General features: G+C 46.3%; 1 protein-coding gene across 2 annotated transcripts in view; it reads left to right on the top strand.

Moving 5' to 3' along the window:
• NAV2 (neuron navigator 2) overlaps positions 1-15,380 on the top strand; it is a 418,592-nt gene that overhangs the window by 270,305 nt on the left and 132,907 nt on the right. The gene's annotated exons all lie outside the window — the stretch shown is intronic.

The following is a 15,380-nucleotide window of genomic DNA, read 5'->3' as shown; positions in this document are numbered from 1 at the left end:
ATGGAATCAAATGTGTTCTTCCCAGTTACGGAAAGTGATGGGATCAAGTGTTTAACCAGGCTGGATTCAGAGCCTGTGCTCCAGAACTCTGGAGTACAGCTTCCTGCTATATTTCTAATTATATGGAAAGCAAGACCAAAAAAGGAGTAGTGGGCCTCTGTGAGCATTGCAAACCCTTGGTTTCCCCTGTGCCATATTAAGGCGCATTAAAACCATATAAACAGATGGAGGGTGATGTTCCAAGGGTCAGGCTTGGAGGGTTGAGTCGCATACAAACTTTCACTTGGCGAATGCTTATGGAAAGACCAAAGAGGCTGGCTGAGGTGGGGGCAAAAGTGGATACTTTTGTTTGCCTCAAAAGCATTATTTTGCATTTTATTTCAATTAAATAGTTCAGGTTTTGCTATAGCATTAGAAACACTTGTATCAACATTCTCCAGGTGCTGGCGGCAGACAGTGAGTGGGGGCAAAACTGATGTGTGTGTTTTGGAAACAAAAACCAATGAGATGGTCAGAGTCAGGAAGGTTCAGAGTTTGAGCCCCTCATGCGTGGTGATTTCTTGAAGCACCTCACCGCAATGTGGCTTCAGGCCATGAAATCTCATCAAAGTGGGCATTTTAGTCTGCGGCAGTTTCCAGCCTTTGTCCATGTGATACGTGAACTTCTCTGAGGAAATTGTAGTCGTGTACCTCCCACCCACTGCAAACCCAAACAAAACACACAATTACAAGCCCAGCGCCACCCGGAGACCCCAGAACCGTGCACGGTGCGTTAGAGCTTTATTAATCGAGTGACTTTTGCCTTACACTGTGGGAGTTGTTAATTAAAACCACTCAACCGTTGAGTTGGAAGAGAGGGAGGGAGACAGATTGAAGACGGCTAACAGCCGGGCTTCCCTCCCGCCTTGGCAGGCTGGTGCAGCTATTTTAGAGGTGGACACAGGCTTTATGGTTGAATAAACCCTTCTCCATAGGTGTGTGTGAGGTTTCCTGGAAACAGCTTTCATTTAATTCCCTGCAGCCAGGCCTCCTGTGCCCAAAGCTTCTGACCAAGTATGTAGAACCGCTAACAATAAGGACCATGGTGATAAAAATAGCAGCTACCCCGTATTAGTGTTTAGAGAGCATTTCTAAATGCCTGGCATGGTGCGCGGTGCTTTATATACCTTGTCTCTTGTCAGCCTCACTGTCGTCTATGTGGTTGTCTGCTCCTCCCAGCGGGGATGCAGGACTCACAGGGCATCAGTATCTTGCCCAAGGTCACAGAGCTGGTGAGTTAGGGAGCTGGGACTCCAACACAGACACCTGACTGCAAAGCAGAAGGGCACCCACCGTGTCTCAGGGTGTTTACCGAGAACCCTTTAATCTGCGTAAACATGTTAAAAATCTAGCCCCTCTTCTCCCCCTAAACCTGCTTCTCCTCCTGCCTTTCCGTATCCATTTCTCTTCCACAGCCAGAAAATCAGAAAGAATCTCAGACTTCCGTTCCATTGTTCCTGGAAGGCTGGTCACCAGGGTCAATGGATTCTCTCTCTTCACTGTCTCTTACCATGGTTTCTTCCCATCTTTCTGTTCGTGTTTCTCCCCCAGATGATTGCATTTGCCCCTTTCTTGCTTTCTTCACCTCTGGCCCCAGTGCTTATCCAACAAGTCCATCCTACTCTTGGGTGAGAAAACTCTTCCAAGAGTTTAACTCTTCCAGAGTATTAATCTGATTACATGATCACCTGCTTATCATTTCTCAGTGGCTCTACCTTGCCTGGAAGGTAAACTCTTGAGTTTCTGTGGCTGTATAATAAATGACTCCAAAATCTGGCAGCTTGAAAGCAGTGTTTGATGATGCTCACAGCCCTCTGTCTCAGGACTGGGACAAGGTTGCAGCTGAGACGGCCTGTCTGTGCTCCCCATGTCTGGAGTCTCATTGGGGAGACCCCCAGGGCTGGAGCTGGCTTAGTAGTGGGGGTCCATGCCTTTCCAAAGCTTGTTCACTCACACGTCTGACACTCAGGCCTGGACGACTTGAAGGTGAGGATGCCCGTACCTCTCTCTGTGGCTTGGCTTCCTTAGAACCTGGAAGCCTCCAAGTCCCAAGGACAGGTGTTTCCATGAGCAAAGCAAAGGTGGCCTTTTCTCCTCTACCTTGGAAGTCACAGAGTGTCACTTTCACCCAACTGTGTTGGTCAAAGCAGTCACAGGTCTCCAGATTCACTAGAGAGAGCATTGATCCCACCTCTCAGGGGACAGGGCACCTTGGAGAAGACCATTCGGGATGGCGATGTTGTGGAGTCATCTTTGGGAAGTACGTCTGCCCCATCCTACCCTGCGCCTTGTCCAGCATGCTGAGACACAAGGCCCTCCATGGTCCTCCGCTGGAGAGTAAGTTTTGTGGAGACAGAGCTTGTCTGTCTCACTGACCACGTATCTCCTGTGCCCAGCACAGTGCTTGGCACAAAGGAAGCCCTCCTTTTCATTGGGGAACTAATGAGGGATCTGCTTGCCCAGCCCCGTATCTTGTCCTCTCCACCATCCCTGAACGCCCATTCCTCCCCCACTGGCTTTCTGGTCCCGCCACTCTGGGCCACTAACGTTTTCCTTGATGGACGTACTGCGCTCTCAGACCTCTCTGCCTTTTGCAGGTGGTTGCCCTCTCTCTGTCTGTAAATCCCTCCCTGCTCCATTCCCACTCACCTGCTGCAGTCCTTTAAGAATCTGCTGAAGCTAGGAAGCCTTCCCTGACAACACCAGCAGACGTCGGCTTCCCTCCGGTGGGCAGCTGGTAATGCCTCCCAGCTGGCTCATCTCAGTTCCTTTTGCTTTGTCTCCTTGTGTGACTGTCTGTCCCCTAGATTAGGATATCTGTGAGCAGAGGCATTGTGTCTTTTTATACCTACGTTTCAAACATCTTCTGCCAGACCTGCTGTATCTGCTTAGTGATGTGCTTGGAATGAAGGGAGAGAGAAAGAGGGTAACTATAGTAGTGGTACCACTGGGCTGATGCTACTTCTGGTGTTAATAATAACGGCACCCAGTGTGGGTGGAGTACTTTTAATGAGGCAGGTGCTTTTCAGGTATTATTGAATTCTTAGAGAAATCCTAGGAGGCCGATAACACTGTTATTATCCCCATTTTATACACATGAAAACTGTGGGTAAAAGAGGCCACTTGTCCGGAGTCATCCAGCTACTAAGGGATGCAGCCAGTTTCAGGAAGCTTAAGGACTTGGTGTTGCCACCTGCTGGGTTTTAGGTTATAAAGATTTATCTTTATAAAGATATAAATCCTACCTTCAAGTGGATTAGTAGGTTAATAATGTGGGAGGTGACAGAGTACCTGCTGGCTAGACAATGTCTGTTTTGTTCCTGGTGCCAGGCTTGAAGAGGTTCAGAGTCAGGCAAGGGTTGGTTTAGCGAAGGGTGACGAGCAAGGAAAAGGGTTTGAATATCATTTAAATGTTCATAGAAGCTAGATCTGCTTGATAGGGAAAATGCTTAGAAGAGCAGTAGGTTTAAAAGGACCAAACTGAAACTGTAGGTTAGACTTCCATTTTTTTATTTCCTAAACACGAAGGTGACCATTAAAAAAACATGCTGAAAGTCAAAGCTGTCCAAAGCAGGCTGGGCTCATTGTAAGAATGTAAGCCTCCTACTCGGGAGAGTAATCAAGCAGAATCTGGAAACCTGTTTCCACACGTTGCAGAAGGAATTCTTGCATGAGATGAGAAGCTGAGAGAAGGGACCTGTAAAAGTTCTTCCCAGTGTAAGATTCAGGGGCGTTCGGTTCCCATGGAAATCACTGAGGTTCTAATAAGGATGGAGCAGAGCTGGGTGTTGGGCTCAGAAGAAGGTCTCTTTGACAAGCCAGCTTTCTGCAGGTTGCACCAGCCTGCGGGTGGTAGCCGGGCACCAAAGCTATTCCTTCTGAAAATGGTCTCACCCAAGCCCCCTTCAGATAAGCACAAAAATCAGACCCGCCTCCTTCTCCGGCTGCAGGTTCTGGACTGGCGGCTTTCGGGAGGGGCTCTCGAGAATCACTGTCAGCTCAGCGGCTGCACACCCGCCCAGATGTTCCTGAGAGTCACACTATCAGTTGTGTAATGAAATCAGTAGGTTTTTAAAGTGTGAAAAGGTTACAGCATGGAGTAAGCTCGCTCTAAGGATGCAAGGTTGGGGGTCTCTGCGTTGCCCCTGCTCGGTTTGAATGACTATTTCAGCCAATCCGTCTCTCATTCTTATGAAAGTAGAAACCTTTGAACAAGTGGAAGCCGGAGAAAGTCAGGGATCCCGTTCCTTTGCCTGTGCAGCTGTTGTGACTGCAGCCCCTGCAGCCGTGATAGGAGGTAATTCGAGTATCCTGTAGACAGCCAGCTTTTGCTTGATGCCTGCTCCGGAGGTCGCTGCCCGGCCCCGGCTCCCTCTCAGCCCGCCCTTCCCGCCAGCGCGCTCCAGCTGCCCAGGGCCGCCCCGCCCCGCGCTCCTCACACCACCCGCCGCTCCGTCTGGCCCCAGGCTGGCCCGTTTGCCTGGATGCTGGGCTCCTGGGCATCTCCTGCCCAAGCGAGCGCCTGCGCTCCAGCAGCGGCCTCGCTGGGGGAAGAGGCGCACCTGTCCTCCGTGCAGACGTGCCTGTGGCTCCGTCCAGGTCCATACGTGTTGAATTCGAGGGGTCGTTTTTGCCTTTGCAGCTGAGGTCCCTGCTTTGCTGGTTTCACGTTTTACTCCTTTTTAGGAAAACCTCAGCCAATGGGAATTCGGCCTCGGGACAACACGACTGCCTTCAGCTCAGGTTCAGGAGTCACTGAGAGTGGCGCTGACTTTGTTCCCTACACGGGGGACTCTGTTCATGCCATGCTGTCCCTTGAATGGGACCTGTGACCCCTCCTTCCAAGCCTTTTCTTACTAGCTTGTCCTGCATGGGGGGCCCCCAGCGTCCTAGAAGTTTTCCTTGAAGCCTTTAGCTAACATAGTCTCTGTGAATATATTTAACTTTTCTATATTCTAAGTAGGTACAAGGATGTCTCACTTCTTTTGTATTCTCTAAATCCTTAAGATACATATTTATATTAAAACAATTTAATTCTGGGTTATTATTCTTTCATTTAGTCCACCAAGAACATTTGTTAGGTACCTATCTCAAGAGTTCTAATCACAATCTAGGGACTGCGGGCAGTGAAGCAAAAATACAAGCCCAAAAACAATAAATATGATAATATATTATATATATATAATGATAATATATAATAGTACTGGTCCTACATTTATTGAACTTGTTGAGAGACTGGAACACAAGGAGATAAATAGATGAAACAGTTATAACAAATCCGACATCAGTTTTATCATAAAAGATTTGCTGAACATGATTTATTGAGCACAAAAATATATTAAAACGAAGACACAGCGGTGACTACTTCCTAGTTGTGTTTCCTTGAGTAAATCACATAAACTTTGAGTGTCAGTTCCTCATCTGAGAAATGCTCAAACCAAGTAATCTTGGGGACCTCCCCCCAACTCCTAATCTAATATTCTGTCATTTTGTAAGACTGTATATTACTGGTTTTCTTCTTAATGCCTGGTTGCATTTAAAGTTTTAGAGGTACAACCTTTCAGGTTGGTATCCTAAGTGGGAGGTGGGGAAGATGATTTTTAAAAAACATCTGATATTTCAATGCTAAATTGATAGAGAAGGCAGAGTATGGTGAAATGAGACCGCTGCATGTCAATGTAGAGATGAACACAGGGGTTTTTTAAAATTCTTTGCCATTATGGTTTATCACGATATTGAACACAGTTCCCTGTGCTGTAGAGTAGGGCCCTGTTGTTTATCCATTCTATATGTAATAGTTTGCATCTACTGTCCCCAAACTACCTAGCCATCCTTCCCCCGCGCCCCTCTTCCTTGGCAACCAGAAGTCTGTTCTCTGTGTCTAAGAGTCTGTTTCTGTAGATAAGTTTATTTTATTTTATTTTATTTTATTTTATTTTATTTTTTTGTAGGTAAGTTTAATGTGTCATGTTTTAAATGACCCACACAGATCTTATCACATGGTATTTGTGTTTCTCTTTCTGACTTACTTCGCTTAGTATGATAATCTCTAGTTTCATCTGTGTTGCTGTGACTGGCTTTATTTCATTCTCTTTTATGGCTGAGCAGTACCCCATCGCGTGTATGTACCATGGCCTCTTTATCCATGCCTCTACTGACGGACGTTTAGGTTGCTTCCACGTCTCGGCTATTGTAAGTAGTGCTGTAGTGAACATAGGGGTGCACGTGTCTTTTTGAATTATGGTTTTCTCCAGATAAATGCCCAGGAGTAGGATTGCTGAATCATATGGCAACTCAAGCATGGTGTTTTCGTCACTGAGGAGCACATCATTTGGTTTTTGGAGTTTGTACCATGTTGGACCCCACAGGCACATTTTGGAGTAGGAGGGACTTTTACAAACTTTGGTAGCAAAGGACATTTCTCTGTGGCTCAGGGACTCAGGTATTATCTGGGTATGCCCAGTGGCCCTTGGCTTGTACATGAAGCCTTTTCACTTTAGGATTTTCTTGTGTTTTTAAGGTTTTTGAGAATTTCAGCATGCCCTGTTTAAGTGATTTTCCCAAGGAAAGGATTATGCAGTGCAGCTTTTTGGGGGGACGGGGTGGCACCCCAAAGAGGTAGCCATGAGATCTGCCTGCCATGGCTCAGGGCACGGGGGTTCCCTTCACGTGAAATGAGTCCGGGGCTCCTGCTGGAACTGTGCAACGCATCTTTAGATGACCTCACTTAACATGGAGGGCTGGTGCCTACATAGTTCAGTCTGAACTCTCCAGAAGGAAAATGACTGGTTCCCCTCCTCACAAACTCACAAAACTTTAACTCGGTGTTTTTTGGATGTTTAATAATAATAAAAAAAAATCGAATATCTGTTAATGTAAAGGCATCACACTCTGAATTGGGAGGAGAGAGGGTGTGAGAACAAGAATAGGTGTGTCTTTAGAGAATTAATGTCTCTTTAGTAGTTCCACATGAACCAAAATTCTGTCAAACTTTATAGAATACCTTATAAAAATCCTTGGGCCCTTTTTAGTTGTTTGTTTAAAATGGTAGATTTATAGCATCAAATATGCTTTTTCAAAGTCCTGGCCCTCCCCCGCTGTGGGCCCACTCCCATGAAGAACCGCCGTTCCAGGCTGCCTGTGTCTTGTTTCTGAAGGTGACTGGTGCTCACGGGCAAATGGAAAAGTGCGCAGGGTCAGGCACTCTGCGCTGTCAGCTGTTGTGTCTACTGAGCTTGCCGGATTTAGTGGCAGGTAATTCGAGTATCCTTGTGGACACTCAGTTTTGACTTAATCCCTGTGTTTGAAGGCCAGAGGCCTATAAGCATATTTCTTTGTGGTTGGAAATATATTTATTGAATTCCATTTAGAGTGAGTGCCCAGAATAATGAGTTTCTTAGTGAAAATGTTACCTAGTAGAAATGTATCATCTAAGACCGCACAGTAAATCACTGTACATTTTACTTACTTTTTAAAAATATTTGTTTATTTTTGGCAGTGTCGCATCTTACTTGCGGCATGCATGGGTTCTCTTCCGTTGTGGTGCATGGACTTCTCTCTAGTTGTGGCACGTGGGGCTCAGTTGCCCCACCACATGTGGCCTCTTAATTCCCCAGCCAGGGATGGAACCTGTGTCCCCTGCATTGGAAGGCAGATCCTTAACCACTGGACCGCCAAGGAAGAACCCCCTATACATTTTAGATCCTTTGTATTGGCACATGTAGGTCTGTGTGAACTAATTTACTTGCCCCAACCCAAGGCTTCCTGGCAGGTACCTTCTCATCTCTCAAGTTGTCACTTGAGGGTTCCTTCCTCTGAGAAGCCTTTTCTGGCCCTGCCCCCTGGTCTGGCTCTTGCTGAAGCCCATGCATACATTCACATGTCTGTTTCCCCCACCCAAACACTGAGCCCCTCAGGGTCAAGGAGTGGATCTGATTCTTGTATCCCCAGCACCCAGGCCAGCGCCAGCCTCTCAGTAGGGGCTGCATAGATATTTGTTAAACAAATGACACCAGCTCAAAAGCGGGACCCTTCCTAGGATAGCAGCCTGCATATGGCTCTAGTGTGGTGCTTCCTGCATCCCCCCAGCTGTTTGCAGAAATCTCTGCTGAGGCTGGGTGATATCCCAAGGCCCACTTTATGCCTCAGACTGCAGAAAAGCTTGCCTCCCAGTTACATTAGTCACCTTGGTCCTCCTCCTAGTATCAGTGAAAGTGAAAGTCGCTCAGTTGTGTCCGACTCTTTGTGACTCCGTGGACCATAGAGTCCATGGAATTCTCCAGGTCAGAATACTAGAGTGGGTAGCCTTTCCCTTCTCCAGGGGATCTTCCCAATCCAGGGATCAAACCCAGGTCCCCCTCATTGCAGGCAGATTCTTTCCTGTCTGAGCCACCAGGCAAACCCCTGCCTGTTCTCAGTAGCGCTGGGCATTTCTTTCAGGTGGGGTCTAGGTGAGACAAGCGCCAGCTGGCTTCTCCCCAGTTTGCTAGTGACTCTGGTTCTTACCAAGGGGTGTCTGCCAGGAACCAAAAGGGAAAGAGACTCTGGATGCCTGATTCCCACCGCCGGGAGCTCTCGTCATCTTGGAAAAGAAACACACCATCCTGAATGCTGGCACAGATTCTACCAGCTTAAAGCGACAGTGAACTTGCCTCGTAGGGTGGGGAGTCATGTCAGAAATCACGGGTGTGATAAAGCGTAGCAGCATCCAGAAGATTGGCAAGCGTGTCCCAGTGCGTGAGAAGTGCCTGGGAGGACAGACAGGTTCTCTTGACCAAGCAGAAGGCTGTTTCAGGGTGAGGGCATCTAGTTATGATGCCCCTGCTAAGCCTTCCACAGATGACCCTGGTATGCTATGTTCTCTCCTGTCCCTTCCCAGTCTGGGCTTCCACAGTTGGACTTAGGCCTGAAAGTCCACAACCAAGTGATAATATTTTAGAAGGGCCGTAAAGTTCTAAAAACTCTTGTCAGGCATCGATCTGAGATGGAGAGGCCATTAGGAATCAGGAATCAGGTACTCTTGCTATGCACGCTGCTCCCGTAATATACAGGGCCAAGACTAGTTACTGTGAGGATTAGAGATTTAAGTTACTGTTACGCTATAGCCACATTTTGGTGACTCTTGAACTCTTTGGGAAGCTGAGGTCAGTCTAGCTCACCAGGGTTCTAGATTTAAGGCAGCATTTCTGAAAGCTTGATCCTGACTACAAGAAAATTATCTAACAGAGAATGGAAGGAAGGACGGGAGAGAAGGAGGGATGGGGAGAGGGAGAGAAATTTACTTACATGTCTGTTAGAAATACAGGTTTGAGGGAAGAGATGAATGGGGGAGACAGGACATCTTTAAGGCAATAAAACATTATGTGTATGAGACTGTGACAGCGGATACACATCATTATGCATTTGTCAGAACCCTTAGAGCACAATGTAATGTAAACTGTGAACTTTGGTTAATAATGCACTGATATGATGGATAATAACGTTAGTTGTTAGTATCAAATAATAATTAGTATCAAATAGTAATGTGTCAGTATTAGTTATCAGTTTTAATAAATGTCCCACATTGATACAAGATGTCAGGGGAAACTGGTAGTAGGGGGGAGGGAGTTTAATGGAACTCTGTATTTTCCTCAGAAATTTCTCTGTAAACCTCAAAATGCTCTTAAAATATAAGGTCTATTTAAAAATGCAGGGTTTGGGCCCCACTAATGAATGGCATTCTGCATCTATGAAGCTGGGGCCTTGAAGTCTGCATTTTTCTCAGGTTCCCCTGATGATTTGGGTATATTCTCAGGTTTGAGAATTCCTGGATATCAGTCAATCTCCTTTCACCATCTGTTTCATTCCAAGAAAGAGCTTAAAGGGGCTTTGTCTAGAGAGCTGTCTCCTGTGTGCTAGAATGTGTTTCATCTTTCAGCAGGTGGACAAAAAGCTTCCTGCTCGTGCTAGAAATACTTGATGCAATCCCACACTGACAGTTGAACCACAATAAAGAGAATTCTGGCCAGACCAAATTCCAGACATGGGGACTGTCAAATTTCCAAAGCACACAGCCTTTCTTCAGAAGGGTGCCCTGCCAACGCCCATTTTAAACAAGCATAGTTACAGGTTGTAATGAAAAATTTATGTGCGGGTATTTATTTCAGTGGGCTTCCCTAGTAGTTCAGTTGTAAAGAATCCGTCTGCCAGAGCTAGAGACTCGGGTTTGATCCCTGGGTCAGAAAGATCCCCTGGAGAAGGAAATGGCAACCCACTCCAGTATTCTTGCCTGGGAAATCCCTTGGACAGAGGAGCCTAGTGGCTACAGTCCATGGGGTTTCAAAGAGTCAGACATGACTTAACGACTAAACAACAAAAATTTATTTCAATAGAAGTGATAAATAAGGGTTAATTGTAATCTTGGGCTCTCTGTGTGATTGTATATTTTATTAGTATAGTTACAGGTTCTTAAAAATATATGTATAGATCCTTAGGCAAGTTAAACCAAAATGCTCTGGCAATCAATGCTGGATGGAATTTCATTAAGCTTGTGAAAATCCACATTGCATTTTGCAGAAGATGCAAGAACCGTAACAGCATGTTTCATCAACACACAGGAATTTTACCACTTGCTCACTCTCTCCTCTGCTGGAAGTTTGGTGGGTGCAAGCCCAAACCCACAGTGGTGATAAACTCGAGTCCGTATGCTAAAATTCAAGGTGACTTGTGAGTTATAGCAATGCCATGTGCCACTGCTGCGTCCATTTATAGCAAATACTTTGCTATTTGTAAACTTTATATGTTGAAGGGACAGACCCAGCCAGGATCCACTTCTGCCCTAACTCCACAGAGCGACCACTAACATGGGGCCAGGTTGGGGTAGGTGAGGGTGGTAGACTGTGAACTAACTAGAACTGGATACTCATTTTGTCCATATGTGAGGTTGACCTCCATGGCTTTCACTGGTTTCTCTAAGGAATCCACAACTCAAGAAGATTTAGGAATTTCTGCTTTAGATAATGATCTCTAGACTATTTTTGGTTGTGTCAAAAAAGAGCTTGTTCCTCTGTTAGACGTTGTATTTGCTTTTTAAACATATATGTTCTTTCTCACTGCAATACTGTGTATACCGTAATACCTGCCTCCACCCAGGATTTACAGGTGACATGATAAGAAATAAAACAGGAGCATTTTAGTTTTCATCACTGTGGGTCATCTTATGCCCCCTACTAGGGACACCACTGCCTGAGGTCATTACTTTCCATTCTTTCATGCACATTAGAATCTCCTAGAGTCCTTGTTGAACTGCAGAGTCTGATTCAGGAGGACTAGGGTACCATACTTCTAGTAAGTTGCCAAGTGATGCTGAAGCTACTGGTTCAGGGGTAGGTAGAAGGTGAGGCAGGTGTTGATGTTTGTGGCATGACCCCCACAGCATGCCTTTTTCTCTCTCCAAGCAGCTTTGCAGCAACTAGCTTTTGGAAATAAAGTCTGTGACATCACTTTCCCCAGTGACATTTAACAGGGCCCCCTGGGGCCCTCTGACTCCTCCTTCTCTCAGGCCTGCCTTTTCCTGCTCTTACCTCTGTCCCCATTGCCTGCCAGGGTTGAGCTCTTGCCTGACTAGCTTAGCAACATCTTTGCAGTGCTCCCCAGAGAGGTGTGCTCTGGTGATGAAGTAGCCAGCGTAGGCTTCAGACCTCCTGAGGCCGGCTCACTTCTGTCACAGGCTCGCTTTCCTGCTGCACCAGGGTCAGAGAATTGAGCCCGGACTTCTGGCTCCCTTCACAGCCAGGACTGACTCGGTAAGATGGAGTGAGATGCAGATGAGCCGTGGAAGGAGCGGGTGCCCCTGGAGCTGTGGATGCCCCAGGTGGGCGGCTCCTGGCCGTTGAAGGAACTTTCCTGCTGTGAAAGTGACATCTATCTGCCATGGCCCTGTTCTGTGCTCTGAGCCAAGGTGGGTGTTCTAGGAGTGAGCGAAATAATGGCAGATTCTGCTAGAGAGGAAAACTTAAGTCTCATATCCTCCTTAAAAGTGCAAGATACCAACTTGGGGATTTCCTGGAGAAGGGGCCCTCCTAGAGCACAGCGGGAGGTGGTGCCTCATCCCTGCACCGGGCAGACAGGTAGGAGACTGGTCCTGTGGGTCTGCACCTCCTCCTCTCCCTCTGCCGGCGGGATTGTTGGAGGAGTCTCCCAAAAGACATGAACACCGTAGAAATGTTTCTTGATTATTCATGTTGCTGATCTGGATTATTTATGCATTAAGTCTTACTATTGCAGGGAAACCTAACCAAGAAAGACATTCAAACCTTAGACTTTCTCTCCAGAGGCTGCCGTGGGTTTTATTTCATTGCATGTCAGTTTGGGATGATCCATGATAGGGCTTCCCTGGTGGTTCAGATGGTAAGGGATCTGCCTGCAATGCCAGAGACCTGGTTTCGATACCTGGGTCAGGAAGATCCCCTGGAGAAGGGAATGGCAACCCACTCTAGTATTCTTGCCTGGAGAATTCCATGAACAGAGAAGCCTAGAGGGCTACAGTCTGTGGGGTCGCAAAGAGTCAGATACAGCTGAGCCACTAACACTCACTCACACACACAGACACACACAGGATAGAGAAGGAACAGCACCATGTTCTTTGATTAGGATTCACCTTCATTTGGTTTTTGTTGTTAAAGCTGTGTAGTGGGTAAGATCTGAGAATTGCTCTGTGATATGTTTCTTGTCATTGAAGGTGGAGGCAGTGGGGGGTAGCTTGGTAAATGAAATGTGTGGTATTTGTCTCAGCTTTTATGCCTTAACAACTGAGGGCAAAGTGGTTCCCATAGTAAAATCTTAAGTGCCTAAATTTTAGTGCTTCAGTCTTCTTCTTCTTCTTCTTTTGCTAGAGAGGAAAACTGAACTCTCATAAGTCTCCCAAAAAGAACACTGAAAAATTTTAAAAATCTGTTTTTTTCCCCCAACCATATTTTTGCATTTCAAATGTGTCTTCTCGGCTTAAGCTAAACGTAGCAGATTGTTTTCTGTCACTAAGATCGACTTTCTTCAAAAGGATTCAGGCAGCTTTGTTAGACCCACTTGTGTCCTTCTATGACCCAGAGTGGGGTTTATTCATCGCACTTCTAAGAGCCTCTGAACTAAAGGGATCCTTTTACAGGTTTGTCTAGAAACTCAATTTACATCCTAATAAACTTCAAATATAAATGTCAGGCCTATTGTCATGGAGTGAAGAGCACTGTGAAAGCATTTGTTGTTTGAGGACTTGGCTGCTGCTGAAACTCAAATGCAAGGGCTTTTCAGCAGCCCACATCATTTTCTTTAACCTTATACGACAAAGTATGTGTTGATATATATGTTCCTATATTTATATTGATGTTGGCATGGAATAGCTTCTATGTATGCAATTCTTTTATTCCATTTTTCTTTGCTATGTTCACATTTAAACCAAAAGTGTGTCCAAAAAACACAGACATGCTGCCATGTCTTTGAAGAAAAGTAATCACTTAGGCTTGATTTTTTTTTTTTCTGTTTGTATTGCTTTCATTTTTTGCATCTGAGAGTTTTTCATTTTTTTATGTTGTGCTCTAATAGGAATACACTGGACTCTGTCAATGTACAAATTACTTTCCCTTCCCTTCTCTTACCTCCCCCAATTCTTGACAAAAGGTGGTTTGCTTTGCGATTATTGAGAGCCTCTTTGTGTTCCTTATGCTCCACGTTGGGAAATTTCGGAACAAGGGGTCCTCTGTCCCCCTTCTGAAGGTGACTCATGCCAATTCCACTTGTTCAACATTAGTGCCTCACCACGCACATTTCAAGGAGACGAGATCTGTCGACAGCGCTGGACTCAGAATCTAGCATGTTTGTTCTGACAGGTCCTATGAGATTCCAGAGCTTTTTCATAGCTCCTGTCAGTTACTCAGGATGCACCTTTTCTCTTGAGAAAGTTCCTTGTCCTAGGCCTGTTGCCTTCACAGCTCTCCTTTAGTTGGAGGGATGGTGAGGTCTACTCTGCAAGTCTGATCATTCCTTGAAGGTCTGGGGTGCCTCAGATGGGATCCAGACCAGTAGTATGTTATGGAAAATCTACAGGAGGAAATATCAGTGAGACATTGCTCACCAAAAATAGAGTGTTGAATGGTGGAGGTATCGAAAAGTTAGTGTTCTCTTTCAAAGGAAAGCCAGAGCCTGTTATTCATGGGCTTACTACCCTCATAGCTTACCCAGCTTCCAGACTAAGGTCTCAGCCCCTCCTGGCCTCCAAGCCCTTTCCCTTCCTGACCCACCCCCTTGCAGCCAGCTGCTGTCTTTGTTCCTGCTGTTCTGGCAACAGTGACCTACTTCCCATCCTCTTACTTTCTTCTTACCTTTTGTACATGTCATCTATATGCCTAGGTGGATCCTCCTCCTCTGACTGGCAAACTCCTGTGCACCCTTCAAAGGCCAACTTAAATCGCATCCCTCTGTGACCTCCGTCTCCTGTGTGTGCAGAGCCCATCGTTCATCTATCTGTACCGTACATCTGTCTCCTACCAGTCATCATGTAGGAGAGCTGCCTACTCACTGAGAGCCTTGTCAGTGTTGAGCTTCACCAGGGCAGGGCAGGAATGAGGTCTCTGTAATCCCAGCCTGGCGTAGAGCCTGGTACACAATATTTGTGGAACTGGAAGGGGAGGAGGGACTGCAATGTCACTACTGAGAGACACAGGCCATCACTGCTTCTTATAGTGACAGTTGTTGTTCAATCGCTAAGTCATGTCCGACTCTTTGCAGCCCCATGAACTGCAGCACACCAGGCTTCCCTGTCCTTCACCATCTCCTGGAGTTTGCTCAAACTCATGTCCGTTGAGTCGGTGATGCCATCCAACCATCTCATCCTTTGTTGCCCCCTTCTCCCCCTGCCTTCCCCTCTTTCCCAGCATCAGGGTCTTTTCCAGTGAGTTGGTTCTTTGCATCAGGTGGTCAAAGTATCTGAGCTTTAGCTTCAGCATCACTCCTTCCAATGAGTATTCAGGGTTGATCTCCTAAAGGGCTCCTGAGGTGGCAGTCAACCCACCATGGCCCTATGAGATTAATCAGTAGTTTTCAACTATCCTGCAGATGAGGAAGTGGAAGCCTGGAGAAATTACCCGCCCCCAAAAGTGACAAAGCTAGAGTTTGAACCCAGCTACCTGCACAGTGATCTTGACCTGTTTCATTGTCTTCCTCTAAAAAATAGAGATAAAAGTAACACTTGATAAGGCTCTTTTGAAGATGTACAGCATCCGGCCAGCGTCAGTAACCCTTAGTACTTGCTAACAACGATGCACACAAGGGCCCTCAGCTAGTGTGAGGCTGGGAAGACTGAACCCAGGACT

Source organism: Muntiacus reevesi, chromosome 5, assembly GCF_963930625.1.
Source record: "Muntiacus reevesi chromosome 5, mMunRee1.1, whole genome shotgun sequence".
NCBI lineage: Eukaryota > Metazoa > Chordata > Mammalia > Artiodactyla > Cervidae > Muntiacus > Muntiacus reevesi.
The sequence above is the reverse complement of the archived record's forward strand: the minus strand, read 5'-3'. Positions and strand labels throughout refer to the sequence as shown.